Source organism: Lepidothrix coronata, unplaced genomic scaffold (genome assembly GCF_001604755.1).
Source record: "Lepidothrix coronata isolate B3197 unplaced genomic scaffold, Lepidothrix_coronata-1.0 Scaffold17, whole genome shotgun sequence".
Classification (NCBI taxonomy): domain Eukaryota; kingdom Metazoa; phylum Chordata; class Aves; order Passeriformes; family Pipridae; genus Lepidothrix; species Lepidothrix coronata.
Window position 1 is genome coordinate 8,420,246 of NW_016690197.1, and position 18,031 is coordinate 8,438,276.

General features: G+C 38.9%; 1 protein-coding gene across 3 annotated transcripts in view; it reads left to right on the forward strand.

The window, feature by feature from the left end:
• SORBS1 (sorbin and SH3 domain containing 1) overlaps positions 1-18,031 on the forward strand; it is a 238,672-nt gene that overhangs the window by 20,052 nt on the left and 200,589 nt on the right. For all 3 annotated transcript variants that reach the window (XM_017806938.1, XM_017806937.1, XM_017806939.1), the window contains one exon: positions 6,391-6,572. The gene's annotated coding sequence lies outside the window, so the exon portion shown is untranslated. The remainder of the gene's footprint in view (positions 1-6,390; positions 6,573-18,031) is intronic.

Consider the following 18,031-nt stretch of genomic DNA (forward strand, 5'->3'; position numbering starts at 1 on the left):
TTTCTTTTTTTTTTCCTTTTTTTTTTTTTTTTTTTCTGACAAGCTACTGTGGTCTACTCTTGCAGTTTTGGGGAACATTAGGATATTTGAGTGTTGAAAGCTGAAAGCAATACAGCATCACTGTCAAGAAGATAATAATAATGGAAACACAAACATACATATGTTTGCATTATATATGTTAAAAAATATGTTGGCAAATACATTGCAATGCAGACACACTCAAAATAGAACAGGTACAAGAAGCTCTAAGGCTGTGTTAGCACAGCAGCCTCCCTGGACCAATACACCCTTCACAGTGGGGCTACTTAATTTCTGTGCTCATCTGTTTCCCATCTCAAGCTGACCTGCTCAGGTACCACAGCTATTGCTGTATGGCAACGTTTGTAATGCAGGCATGTAACTTCACAGAAGGACAAGCACATGGGAACAAACAAGACCCCCAACAGAGATCTCAGGCTCTGAGTCAGTATGCTGAATCTTTTTAAGGGAATAGCATTAGTGATAGCTTCAATATAGAACAGGGTATTCATCTTGAATAATGGTAGCCTAGAGCCAGCTAATTATATTTGCTAGGTGGTTTCCCTAAAAAGCAGATGTTGGACAGATGGTAGTCAGATGATCAGTCATGCCACCACCTACAGTAAATCTGAGGGCTGTGGGGAAAAAGATGATGTGTGGAACACACTTCTCATTTCTATGGGAGCCTTGTACTTTTTTTACATGTATACGAAGGCTCATAGAAATGTATAAGTTGTTGGTTAAGAACTGTAGAACTGCTGTAGATAGTTGGCTATAAAAAGTTAGCAAAGCTTCACCTTGATATACTTGTTACTCTTGGGTGACTGAATCCTATAACAGAACTCTCCAAATGTAATGAGACCACATGCTAGCCAGAGTTTTGCAGAAACCTGTTTTAGGCTGGAACACTTCTTGGTTCTCTTTTTTCATTTTCCTTGAAAACCTTAGTATGCTTTTTTTTCAGTCTGCTTTCTCATGGCAGTCCTCTGCTGTTGTATTGTGTTTTGATAGCATTGGAGTAGTATCCCTACAGCTGAAAATTGTATTTCAGTATTCTGTTGCAACTGAGGTGCTTGAGCAAATATAACTGCCTGCATAGATATGACTTATAGCACAGTCCAGTATCTACCATGGCTTAGGTAAGGTAGTGTTCAGTCTTTATCATCTTTGTTCAGTATGGGAACTAGAAATGTATTTCCTGTGTAATAGCAGGCCTTTCCTGAGACATAATTCTGACCATGGGTTCAAAACTGTACTGATTTTATTGTATCCTAATTGTTACTGAATACATTTGTTTGGTCAGCTGAAGTCAAATTGCGGGACACATGCTGTGCAAATAGAATATGGTGCTTAATTGTTTTAAATGGTATGTCTAGTTTGTGTCACCACAGGAGAAGCTCTTCTAAGTTTTGGGTATAACTTTTGCAAAGGCTTAAAGACTGTTCCATTAAAATGTAATCTTTGGTTTCCATTGCCTTTTAATCAAATACAAACCAGAGCTTCCAGGGATTGTAATAATGTATCAAGTTGAATTTGGCACTTTTGCAGTCCATCAGAAGAAGTTGTCCTTGACAAAAACAATATTTTAAATATCTACTCACAAGCACTGGAGCCAAAAGGTTGTTATTTCATTTGGCAAAATACCTTCCCAAGAACAAGACTGCGACCTGAAGCAGAGCCAAAATAAGCTCTAACAGATGCTTAGCCTAGAAAGCAGTAGACTGAATGGCTAAAATTGTTAAAAGAGTATATAGGAAAAGGGAAGGGCAGCTACCTAGTTCTGCTTCTGACTTGCTGTGTGGGCAAGCTGCATCCCTTCTGTTGTAGTGCTCTGCCAACTAGAGGACCTATCTCATCAGCTTGTCATCTCACTTCAGCTTCTGGGGCTGAATCCATGTCTTGCTGTGAGTACTGCCATGGTCAACAACAGAGCTGCTTCTGTTCGTAATGGCAGAGGAGCCTAATTTTGTTCTTTCCTGACAGACTCTGTTAGGCTTGAATAGTGAAAACTCTTTGATCAAGAGGCTTTGCTGTGGCCTTCCATTCACACCATCTAGTACTTGTGCTTGAAAAAAAGTTTCAGATGCTAGTGAGATTCAAGAATTGCAAAATCAGTGCTCCTGTGGTGGCTGAGGTTGATCTAATTGGCCACACATTCCTTTCCACTTGCTGGTTCTGGCCTTATCTGTCCTCATATAGTGCTGCGTTTGCTCTCACATCTGGTGAGAAAGTTAGTAACTTTCTTAGTGTAATTTCTGTTAGTGGAAAGAACGGGTATGGGACTCTGAGGCAAGGACAGAGCAGGACTGTGGTGGCCAGCAGTTTGGATTGATTCCAGTTGTTGTGAAAGTACAGCCTGACAATGCTGTTCTATGACAGTTTCTGTGAAACTGCAGCTTAAGTCGTTCTCCAGGTGCTGACAGAGGGAGGAGGTGAGGACAAAGAAGCTAAACAGTTTTCCTGGGGTACAGAGATGCCTGATCCATAACCAGGGTTCCTGGGTTCTTAAGTCAGACTGTAATCACAGATATCACCAGGATAAAAGCAGCTATTTGTTGCTCTTCTGGTAACAGTCAGTCTCGGTGGCTTTGTTCAAGTCAAGAAATACCAAGCGTCAGTGCTCAAGGGAAAAGTTAAATAAATGCTGGTTGTGCTGCAGTAAGAGGTTGGGACAGATTCTTATCTCATTGCCTTTGATGCATGCCTGGAGTTCTCAGAAGCACGCTGTAATGTGATATATAGCAAACTAAGTTACATTAGTGGCCACAAAGTACTCATGATGAACAGGAGATATCCTTTGGAAGGCGTTGGTTCACATTTATTCAATATCTTTTCTTGGGGATTCCAAAAGCACTTACCTGGGCTTGTCACAGTCTTGGTGAATTTTTATCCTGATGTTACTCTAATGAGGTGATATGAACATGGTGATAACAGGGAAAGCTTTCGGGAAGTTAGGATGTAGGGGCAGCCACTGAAAATCTCGACTTGACTAAGAGCATCTGCTTCTCCCTAGGAGTCTGACCTTGTACTAAATATGTGCCAGCACTGTGTTACCAAGAATGCATGCTGGGAAAGAGCTCTGCCACAAAAATCTCTTTCCCAGTATTTCCTAGGATTCCTGGGATTCAGTTTGGCCACATCTTGAACAAAACCACAACTGCTTGGTTTATATATCTTCATATGGCTACTTTTGGGAGATGTTTGGGCTTTGATTTCCTCACTGCTCCAGACCTTGTGAGGGCTGGTAGAAGAAGAGGTTTTCTTCATCCTATATTTAAAGAAGCCTCAGTGGGTTGCTGGGATATTGGCCTCAGCTTCAAGTTAATGAAACCATAGCAACCTGCTGTGGGATGCAGTAGATGACATGCTATATATCAAGAGTTGTTCAGGCTCTGTGAAAGTGAGAATAAACCTCCAATACCTGATTTTAAAGAGCTGCTACAAGTTGGGATAAGACTCTGCATTTAACAGTGAGGGGTCTAGGACACAAATATGCTATTCAGGTTCCATCTAGCAGAAGCTAGATGTGCTTGCTTTAGTGTAACTATAAGGAACTGTGTCTTCACAGAGGGACTAAGCCTAATCTGAAACCAGTTGTCTCTCTATAAGCACAGACAAAGTCACAACAAGGAAGATATGCTGATTATTGGCTAGAAAATGCCATGAAAGAGTTAGGTGGCTCAAGGAGCAGGTAACGAAGGACTTTTTTTTCCAGTCTGGTTTGGCCTCAGATTGTATTGTTCATTCTGTATTGGCCCAGCAAGCCATCTTTTAAATAACGTCTGTATCATTTGTAATGATTTTTCTCTTTGGTTCATCTCTGGCATTATGAAACACTTCAGTTGAACAAAATCTAAATTTCTGTGGTTAACTTCCTTGGTGTGCTTGTAGGGTTTTTAAGTGGTACCCTTAAGAAGCCATTTGCATTGCCCCAAACACTTACTGATATTCTAAGAAACCAAATTACAAGCAATGTTTATTCTTGATCATTATTAACTTGAAGTATTTCTGGCTCATAGGAAGTCTTAGCTCAAGTTTATCCCAATTCAGAATAAAACCAGTGTTTGCAGTAATCTGCAAACCAGGAATTCTTACATATCCCCTTGGAAATGGCAATTGCTACATGAAATCATGTGTTTGTTTATTACACAATGAAGTGTTGAGCAAGGCAGAACATCTGATTAGAACTGGGAAGCCTTGAGGTTTCCAGCCCAGAGTTTCTGCTTTGTGAGGCAGAGTACTGGAAGCCCAGAAAGTCATCCTTTGCAATGAGTTCCCTACATTCTAGGTTACCTTGGAAAAGAAGTCTAGGGGCCCTTACTGCCTATAGTCCTGGTTAGTGCACTAGATTACTAGACTAGTCAGACTAGACTAAAAATCAGATAGGGCTTGAACAAATTTGATTTCTTTTTAATTTTTGACCAGTGAGGTCCTACCTTCTGTGTGGTCCTCTAGCAACTGGCAAAACAGAAGTATTGTGTGTACATAGAACTGTAAAAGGATGTTTTTGCCTGAAGAGGTTCTTGGGTTTCTTAGTCCTGAGACTGGATTGAAATTTAGCACAGAGAAGAATTAAATACAGCAAGGCCCCTGACCTGGGATGCATACTTGTATCAGGGGTCTGTGATCCTGTTCTACTCTCTGCTTTTGGTGTGGGGGTTGGGAGTGAGGAGGGTGAGGACACTGATGCATAAGCAAATAAAAGGGTTGCTTTGCTACTGCAGCTCATAGCAAGGCAGGATGTGCTTACAATGTGGATACAGCATCAGGATAAGTCAGCCTTAAGTGGCATTATGTGGAATAAAAAAGCTGTTTCTTACTTAGGAAGAACTTGTCTTGCAGGCTTTGGCACTTTTTTTTTTTTTTTTTAATAGCATTGTTTGTGTTGCATCCTCTGTTTTACTGACATTTCCTGTTTTCAGTTTTGCTGATATACTACAGTGGTATTTCTGTCCTATAGAGAGGATAGAAAGGAGTTCACCTTCCTTTATGCTGTATGTCTTGTGGTGGGATTTGAAATCCCTATTATTTGTAGCAGGAAAATAATGAGGGTCATATAAGAGCTCTCTAGCTGTCTGTCCATGTAACTGAATGAGGTTGATGACTTGTATTATAGTAATTTTGAAAACTCTATTTGGGCAAGTGACTTTCTTTCTTGGGGTTTCTCACATCTGACAACTCTGTGCAGAGCAAGTCAGTATGAACTGCCATGTTTGGTTGGTGTTGGCTTACAGGCCAGCACTCTTGTTTCCAGTAATGTATACTTGCAATTCCTTCCTGACTTTTGCAAGGGATGGGAAGATAACTCTTCACCATGAGGGCATCTTCCCAAAGGAATAAAAAAATTGTTGTCTAAAGTACCAAAACAAACGGGAAATAACACATTCTGCTGTATGTCATCTGTGGCCTTTTCAAACTGAGGGATGCAGCTTGAGGACTGGCTCCATGAACATCTGAAGAATTGATAGATCCACCCTCAATCCAAACATCTCTAGGTGGTTCTCCTGGGCTCCAGAGGAAGGGAACCAATTCCAGGAGCACAGTTCCTGATCTGATATGCAACACAAGCGTGCAGGCATTCAAAGCATTTCCCATAGGTGATTTTGATGTTTTCAACTCCCTAAGGAGACCAAACCTTTTGCCTCCACTTTGATGAACTCCAGCTGCCTTCTCTATGTGTCAGGGGGGCAATGGGAGTGGCTTCTAATCTCTTCCACAAAGCGCCGTGGAACACCATTGTGTGTGGCACTGTTGAGATCCCACAAGAAGGGACACTTGCAGCAGACAGTTGCAGGGCAGAGCTGGCAGGAGTAATGATGAGCCAGCAGTGCTGAGAGGTTTGATGCACAGCTTATGAAGAACCTTATAAAGGGTGTTTTATAAAATGCGTGAGGCTGTGCTGTTTATCCACATTTTTGGTTTTAGCTGTAGCAGGCACTGTTAGAAATAGACAGATCTACAAAACATCACCAGATGTTTGAGACCAAGAGTCAACCTCAGTTTTGTTTGAGATGGTCCTGGGCACTGCAGAAAATCAATATGTGAGGGCTTTTACAGCAGAGGACACAGCTGTGACAGTAGAAAGGTAGGATGTTGGAGTCTGCTAACTTCATATGTACGATGCCATTGATTTGAAGAGTTATATTGTAATTTAGATTCCATTTCTCTTTTTATTTTGGAGAAGGGACAAAACGGTTTCCTGGAGAGCTGGGGGCTAGGAGCAAACTGGGAATTGGAGTGTTCCCAATCTAATGGATAACTGAGGTAGCAGTGGTGGTGCTCATGTTGACATCAAAATGAAGCATTCTGGGGATTTGGCTGTGAAAGGTCTGAATATATCTGGTGAAAAAGCTTTCTTTTTGGTTTCATTAGAGACCCAGGTGTTGAGGAAAAAGCAAGAGAGTAAGAAAAGAGATGAAAGAACGTGTAAGCAAGACTGCTTATGTTGGAGTCTGGATGAACAGCAAGATCCAGTTTCCATTGCTGTTGGGAATTTTTAAACAGCAAGAAGATGAATCTATGAAGAAGGAAGCATACAAAGCTTCAAGATGGAGGTATGTGACAATCCTTGACAAAGCTTAGAAACACAAAGTTGGTCTTAGTGTATCTATTTGCTAAATCCTTTATCAGAATTCTTGCTGCTCCTCAGAAAATTCTGCAGGCTTATAAACCATCTTTTTTTTCCTTCAGTCTGAATCTTACATTTGTAAGAAAAAGTGTTTGGAAGCTTAAACTTAGGCTGAATCATCTTTACATTCCTTCAAATCATGGTCACAGAAGGTGGTTCTGATGCTTATTACTAGTTTAACTATGGTATCTGAACTGCTGAGTTTGTCTTGTTATCTCTATAGAGAGGTTGTTCTGTTTCCAGGTACTGTTAGACTGGAGAAAGGAAGAGTCCAGCAAAATAATATGAACAGTTGTGTTAGTTTAAATATTTAGAGCCAACCACCAACTTCTTGTGACTGTGTTGTAACTGTGTGTTTTTATTTCCTGCCTATGAAATGTGACAAATAGTTTCTTCTCCCCGTTGTATATAAAATTATATGCTCATAGGATAGTGACTTTTCTATTCATCAGGCTCAGAGGACCCCTTGTGACCCTTAAGCACACCAGTGTTGTCACCAATATAGTGATCTTAAGTCTGTGGCCACTGGCTCAATATCCAAGCCAAGCAGAATGTTCAGAGTTGGCACTCATAGGAAGCATATCCTAAATGAAGTGTTGCTGTAAAACAAAGCACTATTTCATGCTACTCTTGAGATCAGCTAAATACTATTATGGTGTTCCAGTGGCTTTTTGGTGGTTTTTTTTGTTTGTTGGTTTGGTTTGGTTTGGCTTTGTTTTTTTTCTGCCAATCTTATTTTGAAGGGTGGGAAGAAGGATGTTTTCTCTAGTGTGTGCTTCTTCATTGAGTACTCTGTTGGATTAACAAGTTAAAAAAAAAAAAAAAAAAAAAAAAAAAAGAAAAAAAAAAAGAAGAGCCTGTCTGGTCTAACTCAAATGCAATATTCTGGAAATGTAATTTTTACTGGCATGATTTAACAGGCTTCCAAAAAATAACTATTACATGGAATATAATGTTCTGTTTTGACATTGTATATATCTAGCATTATATATTTATCTAAAAGATAACTGATGAAATTAAAGTACCTCAATACCATCTCCAGCTGAAAAAACACAGCATTTATACCACATAGCCCTTGGGAATCTTGGATTTGTGTCTTTGGGATCAAATTACTTTTCAAAGTTGGAAATCACTTTGGAATTTTAGATCCTCTTTGTTGAGTTTAACATATGATCAAAAGGGCAAATTTGGCATGTGGATTCCCTGTGTCTACTGATTCACAATGTATTGATGGGAGTTCTTTCAAAAATCAGTTCAGTATAACTTTTGAAAAATAATATATATGTTATAAAATGTTATACAGTGAGTGATTCTGTACTAGACTCATCCCCAAAGATGAGTTTCTAGGCAATTGTCTGTGTGCTAAAGCAAGTGCCTAGAGAGGGGTTTGGGTAAACATTCTCTGTCGTGGTCTCTGTTTGAAGGAGCCCATAGTCAGTTTTGGTGAGATGTGGAGTATCTTCAATAGGCACTGCAAAGCTGGTTGGGCATGAACTGCACAGTAAGGTGTAAACTGCTGGGCACAAAATTATTTAGGAAAACAAAGCAATAGCCATAGAATGGAAAGCTACTAAAGAAGTGCACTGTAGAACACACAAGAGCGCAAACTTAAGAGTCTGGTCCTTCCCTTTATTCCTCATTTAATCTTCCCTTAGGGTAAGTACTGGTAAAGTTCAGTTCAAGTCATGAGTCCTAAATTTGTCAAAACTACTTGAATATTTGATCAGTAAATACAGGTCTCCTGGAAGACAGAGAAGATGGTTTGAGATGGGCAAGTGAAAGATAATACTGTGTAATACTGTCATGCAGTTTGTGGTAGTAGAGGTTGACCTTTCTCTTTTGGCAGTGCAGAATATTTTCCAAAAGAGGCACAAACTGGTAAGTTCCAACTTGAGAGCTCTCTGAGCTGTGAATCCATTCCTAGCAAGGGTTCAAATTTAAAGCATCCAGCTTTGTCTTGAGATGCAAGTCCTTATTCTTTGCACATAAGGAGTGGTGTTATTCTCTTGTAGTGAAATAAAATGATCTTGAAAGAATGCATTTTTATGTATCATCATTTTTTAGAGTTCTGAAGTTTATTGCTAAAGTATTAAAATGTCTTTTGCTTTCCTCCCCAATTACCATCTCATTTTCCCCCCACAGACATTCATGTTTTATTTTCATCATTATGTACCTAAAACCTCTCTAGCTATGACTCTGGAAACACTAAATATAGCGGATTACACTGCTAAACTCTAGTAAATCTTTCTTCCAACCAGTTAATGTTAAAACACGCAATGCAGTGGGCCATGGCAAACATTTTGGATGTTTGAGAATTACAGAATGACTTTTTGGTACCCTGGCTTACAATAGGACCAGGAGTTAACTTTATTGGAATAACTGACAACCAGTGGGGCTGGAGATCCACTTGGTGGCAATCTCTCCGTTTCTGATGAAGGTTATACTGAGCTGGTGAAGGGTCTGGAGCACAAGTCTTATGAGGAGCAGCTGAGAGAGCTGGGGCTGTTTAGCCTGGAGACATTATCACTCTCTACAGCTAACTGAAAGGAGATTGTAGTGAGGTGGGGGTTGGTCTCTTCTCCCGGGTAAAAAGTGACAGGACAAGAGGAAATGGTCTCAAGGTGCACCAAGGAAGGTTTGGATTCAATATTAGGAAAAATTTTTCAGTTAAAGGGTGGTCAAACCTCAGAACAGGCTGCCCAGGGAAGCGTTCAAAAGGCATGTGGGTGTGGCACTTGAGGACATGGTTTAGTGTTGAACAGGGTGGTGCTGGGCTAACAGTTGGACTAGATATCTTAGATGTGTTCTCCAATCTTTTTGATTCTATGATTCTATAAGTTTTTCCATGCTGCATTTGCAGTAAAGGTAACAGTGTGCCCAGATAGGCAGTAGTTTGATGATTCCTATGACATGGAAGACCTGTGCACAAGCTGATTCCATGAGATAACATACAAGCAGAAAGAAGATGGTTTTCAGTGTTTATTCACCTTTTAAAAGCATGCACTACCTTTTAGCTCCATTGATAACTTTCAGAAAACAAGGAAAGCTTTGTTGCCATTAGAAGAAATGAGAGGACAACAGATAAAAAACTCCCCCCCGTTAGCCAAGTTCATTCTTTTTTTGACAATTCTCTGCATGTGTTTAGTCCTTGTTCCTGGTTTTTTTGCCTCACAGTTGTGGGGGACAGCATGTCATAAATGCCAGTCTAAATATATAGCTCACAGCCTAATGTTCTCGTAAATCTGGTGTCCCTTAACCACTCCATTATGAGAATTTTGGTTCAGGATTGGAGACTATGGCTGAAAATAAAAAGTAATCTATTCTCTTGATGGCTGGTAATTAGTGTTAAATAACAGCAAGCATACTCACCTGCTTGTCAAAAAAATTAATCTGTGCTGTTAACTCCTACCAAAAGTAAATGAAAAATGTCTAGCTAGGCTCATATGATCCATGTTTGCTGTATAAACTCTGAAGACTGATTATTGTTAGAGAAGTGATGGGTGTAGCAATTACCCTCACACAGGCTCTGTTAATTAAACAACAGAATTTTGTCCCAAAAAGGCACCTAATGAGCAAATACAAATGATCAAGTTTGAAGTTACAAGACCATTTTACCATTTACAGCAAGTATTTTTGTAGTAGCAGAGAGAAGCTTGTACAGTGTTACAAAATCTTTTGCTGGTGTCATGAATGATGTGATTAAATTGGCCATTAAAAGCAAGGCCTAAGCAGGTAACGTGCTCTGTGAGCTTGTGTTTGTGTCAGTATTGCTCTGACATTCACAATTTGCAATGGACAGTGTAGAAAACTGCCTTGGGTCAGAAGAACCCAAGGACTTGGTTTCCTCATGTGGCCCCATCTCTGCTATTAACTTCTTTATGTCACTAACTGGTTTGTTCTGGTAGCACAGTGTAGTACAGGGCACAAAACCAGCATGTTCTCTGCTGCTTCCTGGAAACCTGATAGCCTATATTGTTAACTTTCCAGTGTTTGATTCCTTTTGTTCGATGTAGCATTTTCTAAACTGTTAATTCATTTGCATTCTGCTAGAAGAAGATATGTTCCTCCAGGCAGTTGAGAGAATAATCTGTAAGTATTGTGGTTTTGGCTAGCATACCAGGAATGCTGGCTCAGGCCAGGCTGCTCAGATGGGCATTCCTGGGACTGCAGAGCAGTCTGAAGTGTATATTAAGAGCAGTTGCTATAACTAAAGTCAAAGGGCAGTAGCTAGAGATCTAGAAGTGCCTCCCCTCCATGCATTTTTAAGGGAGTATCCATGCAGACCACAAGAGACATCAGTTGCTTCTGAGCTGATCTTTGTTTTGGAGAAAGTAGTGTGTGTTTTGTTGGAGGGAGCTGCTTTTACAGAAGACTTCAGGAAGCATCACAGCAAACCCAGAGCAGCACATTGAGTAAGCGATCATCAGATTTTTCCAAAGTCTTCCAGGAAGACTGTTTCAGTGACATGGACCTACTGCCCAAAAGGAGCTGGAAATCAGTCTGGCAGCAGTACGTGTCTGCACTACCCTTCTGCAGGCCCAGTGTGAAGGAGAAGGTTATCTAGGGTAGTTGATAGTGGCATGACCTTAAGAAAGATCTTGAGTTGCCCAAATTCGCAATGTGAGTGAAAGACATATGACTGAAGTAGCTTACATGGTATTTTGTTCTTGCTTTTCCTTTTTATTTCTTTTACCTTTAAACTTCCCTACACCAACATTATCCCAAGAGGTCAGCTGGAAAAAAATGAGAAAGAAATGCAAAAATAAAGACTAAACACTGAATGCTGAATGACATTGCCTTATAGACGACTATGCACGCTTAGCATAGTCTGAAATTTGGAAAGGTGCTGTGTTCTTTGTAGTTATGTCACACCTTGGATTGGATTGATTGTACATGTAGAGGATAATATGATACTCAGGTACTACAATTTAAGGAAAATCCAGAATAGTGATGATTCTACTTATGGGCTACTAGGGTCCCTACAAGTTTGTTTATTTCTTATTTAATGCTTTGCAGAAGTCTGTTGAATTCTTTTAGAAAAAGTCACACCACTTGTGATTTTTTTTTTTTTTATTCTCCACCTTTCCCTTTTTAGAAGAAGAAGTATTTGGGACTATTGAGAACACTTACTACAGCTAGTTACTGAGATTTAAAATCTCCTCCAATTCCCAGAAATTATGCTTCTAAACTTGTCATACAGCATGTATTTCAACTACTGGTGAGCACAAAATTGCCTGGTTCCCCTATAATAGAGAAGACCTTCTGTTTCATGATTTCTACTGTTATTAGGCTTTCAAGTATTTTTCACAGATTGAACAGAGAGTCTACAGAGCCCTAAACTGCCAGTTTTCTTTTTCATTCAAGGGTCAAATACTTGTCCTCAATGGGTAGTTGTATGTGGAGAAGGAAATTGAGGAGAGGAAATATCAACTGAAAATATTTGCTGAGAAACATCCAAAATTATACCAAGGCTAAGGAATTCACTGTCCATTTTAAATTATAAATGCCATTAGTTTTCTAATGCAGTTGATCAGGTGGTGAAGCATTGTCTTGCTAAATCTGCTGGCAACTGTAGAATGATATCAGAATATAAAAGCACAGATTAGTGGCTGACACAACAAAATTGATTTGCAAATTCTATAGCTCTGTTGAAAAGCTATCTGTGGAATCTTTTTTCTTTTTTTTTCTGCCTCCAATTCTTCAGAACATTTTTTCCATTTCTGCAGTGTGACTTAAATTCTTAGGTTTTGGTATGTAAAGGACTGATATTGCATGAAAAAAATCTGAGCACAGAAGTATTGCTTTTGGAAGGATATTGTAGTTGATATTGGAAAGGCACTGAACTAAAAGAACTGTGGCAGACTAGGAAGGAACAGAAGTACTGAACCTTGGATTTGTTAATGTAGTTTCCACTCCACGAAATAGAACTGTCCCAGAAACTTAGCTACTGTTTTGAACAGACTTCACAATGGATCCCCATGGCTTTAAGCTTGCCTGGGGATGAAAAGCCCTGTATTTTAAGGGATATTTCTTATTCACATGCTAAATTAATGACTTAGCTGTTCAGGAGCTTGAACTCTGCAGAAAAACACTAGGAAATACAGTTATTGAACACACACTCTTCTTGGTGTGGGTTTTCACCGAAAAGGTTTATGTTTGATCTTAACAGAACTTCTAGGTTCCGGTATTCCTCTTTTGTTTTCTGAAGATTACACCTAAAATAGTAGAAGTTGTGTGGGGGTAATAAATCATGGATATAATTGAGACTTTTCCATTGAAATTACAGGTCAGGGCAGTATCATGTTTTGTACTTGTGACCCAGAGAAAGAAATTACATACTGTGTACAAACTTCTGAAAAGGCTCTTTAATGAGAATGTAAACAGCAGGTAGACACTAAAAATCTTAAATCTTTAAGCTGATATTATGTCCAGGATAACAGGGTTTGTTGGAGGCATGGTTTTGCAGTAACTCATATGACTGGACCAGAGTTTCTAGGTAGAGGTCTTGTGGAAATCCTTGGCTGGATCCAGAGGCTGTCACAGAGGAAAACTTTACCTCTGGGGGACATGTTGGTATGATGCTGATAAGTGGCCTGAGGAAGAGGTTCAGGGTTAAGTAATAGAACTAGAAAATGAAATTTCTCCCTCCAAAGTTGAGCTGAGAACATTTCGAGAGACAGACCTTGTATAAGTTTTGGAATGATGTGAGTACCAAATGCTAATACCCTAAATACTTTCTGAATGTTGGAGTCTCTCTGAAGGCATTGGACTGTGATCTCAAATTCTACTTCATTTCGCAGACTTTGAGTATCTGGTAGTCGTTTATGTGTGTTGTCTTCATCCCCCTATTTCCCCCCAAATCCATGGGGATCTTTTAAACTCTGTATCTGAAGGGATTTTGAATATTTTCCGCTGGTTGGAAACATTCTTGTACATTGGATAAGGACTCTCTATTTGCAGCTAAGCTCTTTAAGGATTACTGAAATGATAGACAAACTATAATTATGATACAAATATTAATTATTGGAAAAATGGAACAAGTTCTAATTTTAAGACTGCTAAATAGTCAAAACTGTTAAATATTGTTTTTTCAAATTCAAATTCACTTTACTTTTAATTTAAGCAGTCCTATGAAATTGATTATAGTATTTTTGAATGTTAAAACTGTAGAGTTTTAACAGTTCACAATAATTTATAGTGGGAAGCAGATAAAAATATTTGAATGGGGAGAAATAACCATACTCATTAAAGAGAGTACACTTTTTGTAAAATATAACTTAAGAGGATCCTTTGCTGTTCTATTCTCTGTCCCTTGCTACTACAATCCATAATATTGCTGGCAGTAAGCTGGAGCTTCAGCAGTTGTTGTGAGGTGCAGACAAGTCCTGCCCACTAATGTCTGTGCAAGAAGAAATTTGTGGGGAAAGTAACAGAAGGGGCACTCTAGGCACTCAATATTACAAATATTGAGCCTGTTTGCTTCTTTTAAATTGTAGTTTAATGCATTAATAATGTTCTGCTTAAAATATTTGGATTTTCATCTTTGTGATTAAAAGAAGCAATGTGTGAAAATACAAAACCAACATAATCACTGCAACCCAGCAAATGAGACTTTATATCCCCCAACACGAAATCAATTAGCCATAAATTGATAGTTTATGGCATTTGTCAAATGTGATCTGTAGCATGAATTGGAATATAAACCATGTGGATTAACAATTCAGTTGCCATAGAAACTTCTGAAACTAGAACTGAAACTTGCTGAAAAACAGAGACCATGACATCTTGATATCTCTAAGCCTTTATATGTCATATCAGCTGTAACAATAGCTATATGACATGGTTTCTTTTTTTGTCCTCCTATCTTCCATTGACACTGGAAACAGGTTCTTTATGTTTAACTGTGTGATTGCTCTGGTTGTTCCAGCTGTATGGATCACTCCATACAAGGGATCACTCCAAGTCCTGATGTTGCAAGTATTATGTAGAGAATAATAGGCTGCAATTTAGTATTTGCATCCAGATGACTTTGGCAGTCACAGAACAACTTTAAGAATAACAATTTCAAGTATAACCTTGCAGTTATACTCCTATATATACTGTTCTCTCTCTAAAAGCTGAATTTAAATAGCTGAATTCACCAGCTTCCACAATTCAACTCCTAAACTGGATCTTGAATGACCCTCTATGCAATAACAATTAGCTGATTGAAATCGTAGTTGACAGCATGTGGACCTTCTGTTTCTAGGACAGTATTTTAAATCTTGGTGTCTTCCCATTGCTCTCACCCTGGGTTTGTTCAGCTCAGTGCATCCGCAAATCAGACATCTGCAGCTTTTGAGAGAGGCTGCCATTACAGTACACAGACAGACATGTTGGTGAAATTGAAGTCTGCATTCATATCCAAACCACATTTATATCCACCAGGTGGATCATGATTAGGTTGATGAAAGGCTACTCTGTAACTCTCTGTTGCCTGGTCTTTTGTCTTCAGAGACAAATACTTCTTGAGCTAAAATCTTGAAATAGAGATATTATTGAGCTGCTAGGATGTAAAACTAAAATGACTTTGAAGTGATTTACTGCAAGAGAAAATGTTAAATCCTTGTTCAACTGAAAGTGAAGGGATAAAAGACAAGGATTTTGATCAAGTCTTTAAGTGGGCTAAAAGTCAAGCAACAAACATCCTTAGCTGTAACTTCGTTCAAAGTTATATTCAGCACTTTTGTCTTGGAGAAAGCTGAGGCTTGGTATGACAAGAAACAGCAAAATCTTTAAATGATGGCTACACAGCCAGGCCTGGCTACTCCAGGTAGCTTTTAAAGCCTCCATGAGATTAATAGAAAAGCCTACATTGTTGACCTCTTGGTTTGCTTACACTTTAGGCCTTTGGATACCTAGACATCTACATGAGTCATCTGTGGATTGTTGAGGTCTCCCTGTAGTAATAGCTGAGTCCCTCTTTAATCTCTAGCCTGCTATTTAATATGTTATTTACAACTTCTCAGTGCATTGTGCTTGAGCAAAATATAATACATATGCTCATTGCTAATGATCAATGCAGAATCACATTTGAAGCAGTACTGTCTTGTGCACCCTGATTCCTCAACCAAACTATGTTTGATTCCTCCATTTTCAGCATTTTTACAACTTGTAAGGTCTAGCATCTTGCTGCCATTTTCAGTCTGTTCTTCTTTGAGGAGTGTTGTTTAGATTTTAACTATTTATAAGGGCCCTGTAATGTGCGTTTTGGCTGTTCTTACCTATTAATGGAAACTGAGACTGGAGTATTATAAAAACATAACTGGTGCATGCAGTCTTGGGCTGTGTGCCAAAATAAAGAAGGGATTGGGGGCAGGGGGAGGTAGGAATAACTGGAATGAAAAAGGTCATGTTCTCAGAATAAGTGGCTGCAACTTGGCATAAATTTGGAAATTGCATCTGTTTATTCTAGTGATGAATTTGGCATAAAGTAATTGCCAGTTCTCTTTAACCTAGAATTTAGCTCTGCAGCCCTTCTGAATATCATGTCAAATTCTAATCTTGATTTGGTGTGTCTTGTTTCCTATTTCTCTGAAATTCATGGGTTGAATGTTGGCTAGGTCAGAAAATTTGGAAAACTATTTGTGCATTTAAAGGGGCTGAAATCCTAAAGGCTCCTAAAATTAATGCACTTAGCATAGTCTTTACAAAAGACTTTGCAAAATAACAATAATTTTAAAAATCATTAAAGCTGTAGTTAAAGGATATAGTGGACAGAGATATCAGTCTCTTTTCAGGCCATAGTTCCATCTAGAACATGAATCCAAAAAAAAAAAAAAAGGGCTCTGTTGTATAAATAGTTGATGCTGTTGGGTCTTTGATTGTTTATGGAGCCTTGCAGAAGACATGGAGTTTGCAGGAGTGAGACATTGACTTCTTGGTGTATGAAACTTGAGGTAAATATCCTTTTAGCATATTGCATTTTACTATTTTGATGGATCTGATAATCTGCATAGCAGTAACAGTTGGCACCTATGCTACTGGAGTGTGCAAATCTGGACTAGTTACTGTTGTGACATAGTGCTGCTGTATCAATAGGAGAAGATTCAAAAAACTATATTTGTCTGCAGTTGGTTTTCTCTTTTTTTACACTGTTCAATTGGCAGCCCATGTAGTTACTGTGCAATCAAAGGAAATGTAGTTCCTTAGTACCTGAAAGCTAAAAAATTGTTCCTAGAGTTTATAGAGTCTATTTATAGTTGACTCTTTAGCAGTAGTGGAATCAGGGCTGGGGGAGGGTGTGGGGAATTATATAACTGTAAAAACAAATATAATTGGAGTGATATTTCATAAAATTATGAAATAGACTAATGGAAAACTAGAGATAAAGAATGGCAGGAAATGTACACAGAACCTCATTCTGTGGAAATCACTTTCTACAGCCTTCCCCTTTTGACAGCATGTAAGGGGCCAGATCCTAAGTTGGGACAAATATCAATCACTGCATTGATACCAGCTTAGGGTTTGACACAGCCCAGCTGACTTTCAGCCTGCACTTGGTGTAGGATATAAGCACAAGCATGGCAGAAACAGGAAAATGCCACAACCTTTTATTCTGCAAGAATAAAGGCTGGCAAACACCTGCAAATCCCCCTCCCCCCAACCAACCAACCAACCCCCCTGACAACCCTTGGATCTTACCATTTTCTATTAGTATTTATCCATGCAAATTTTTACTTACATTACAGGATCATTCCTAGACAGAGAAGACTGAAACCTTTATCAGAAGTGCTTGCACCAGTACTTGTGCATGACGTTGTGTAGTGGCTGTGTTTTGAGTCATGCAGTGACCCACAAATTGATACCATACAGGATAGAGGAATGAACATGAATGATGGGTGATTGGTGTAAAACAGTTTTGAGATGGCTGGCATAAAACTGTCAGTTTACTCATGCTTTTAGGAGTTCAAACAATGACTGAGGAGCATAATTCTGAATTCGAAGTCTGGTCAAATATTTTTCTATCAAAAAAAAGGGTAAATATTTGTTGAAGATTTCTGTTTTCATGAGCAATTACATAAACGTTTTGCAAAATTTGTTAGGACCATGACTTAGTAGAAGAGCACACGTAAAAATCTGTATCAAAACAACTTTTGCAAATAGATTTTTACTCTATTAATGTTCACAATACAGTTGACTTTGCTTTCAGGAATGGTTCCTCTGAATTCAACAGGATTTATGGACTTATGAATAGATGGTCTAATTCTAAGACTTCAGTAAGGAGATGTTTGAAATGCTATAGCTAAACACAGGTGTGCAACATCAGGTTGAGACCTGTCTAAAGGGGTGTGGATCTGCTGTGATTGTCATTGAATCCTCTATACTCACTACAGTTTGTTATAA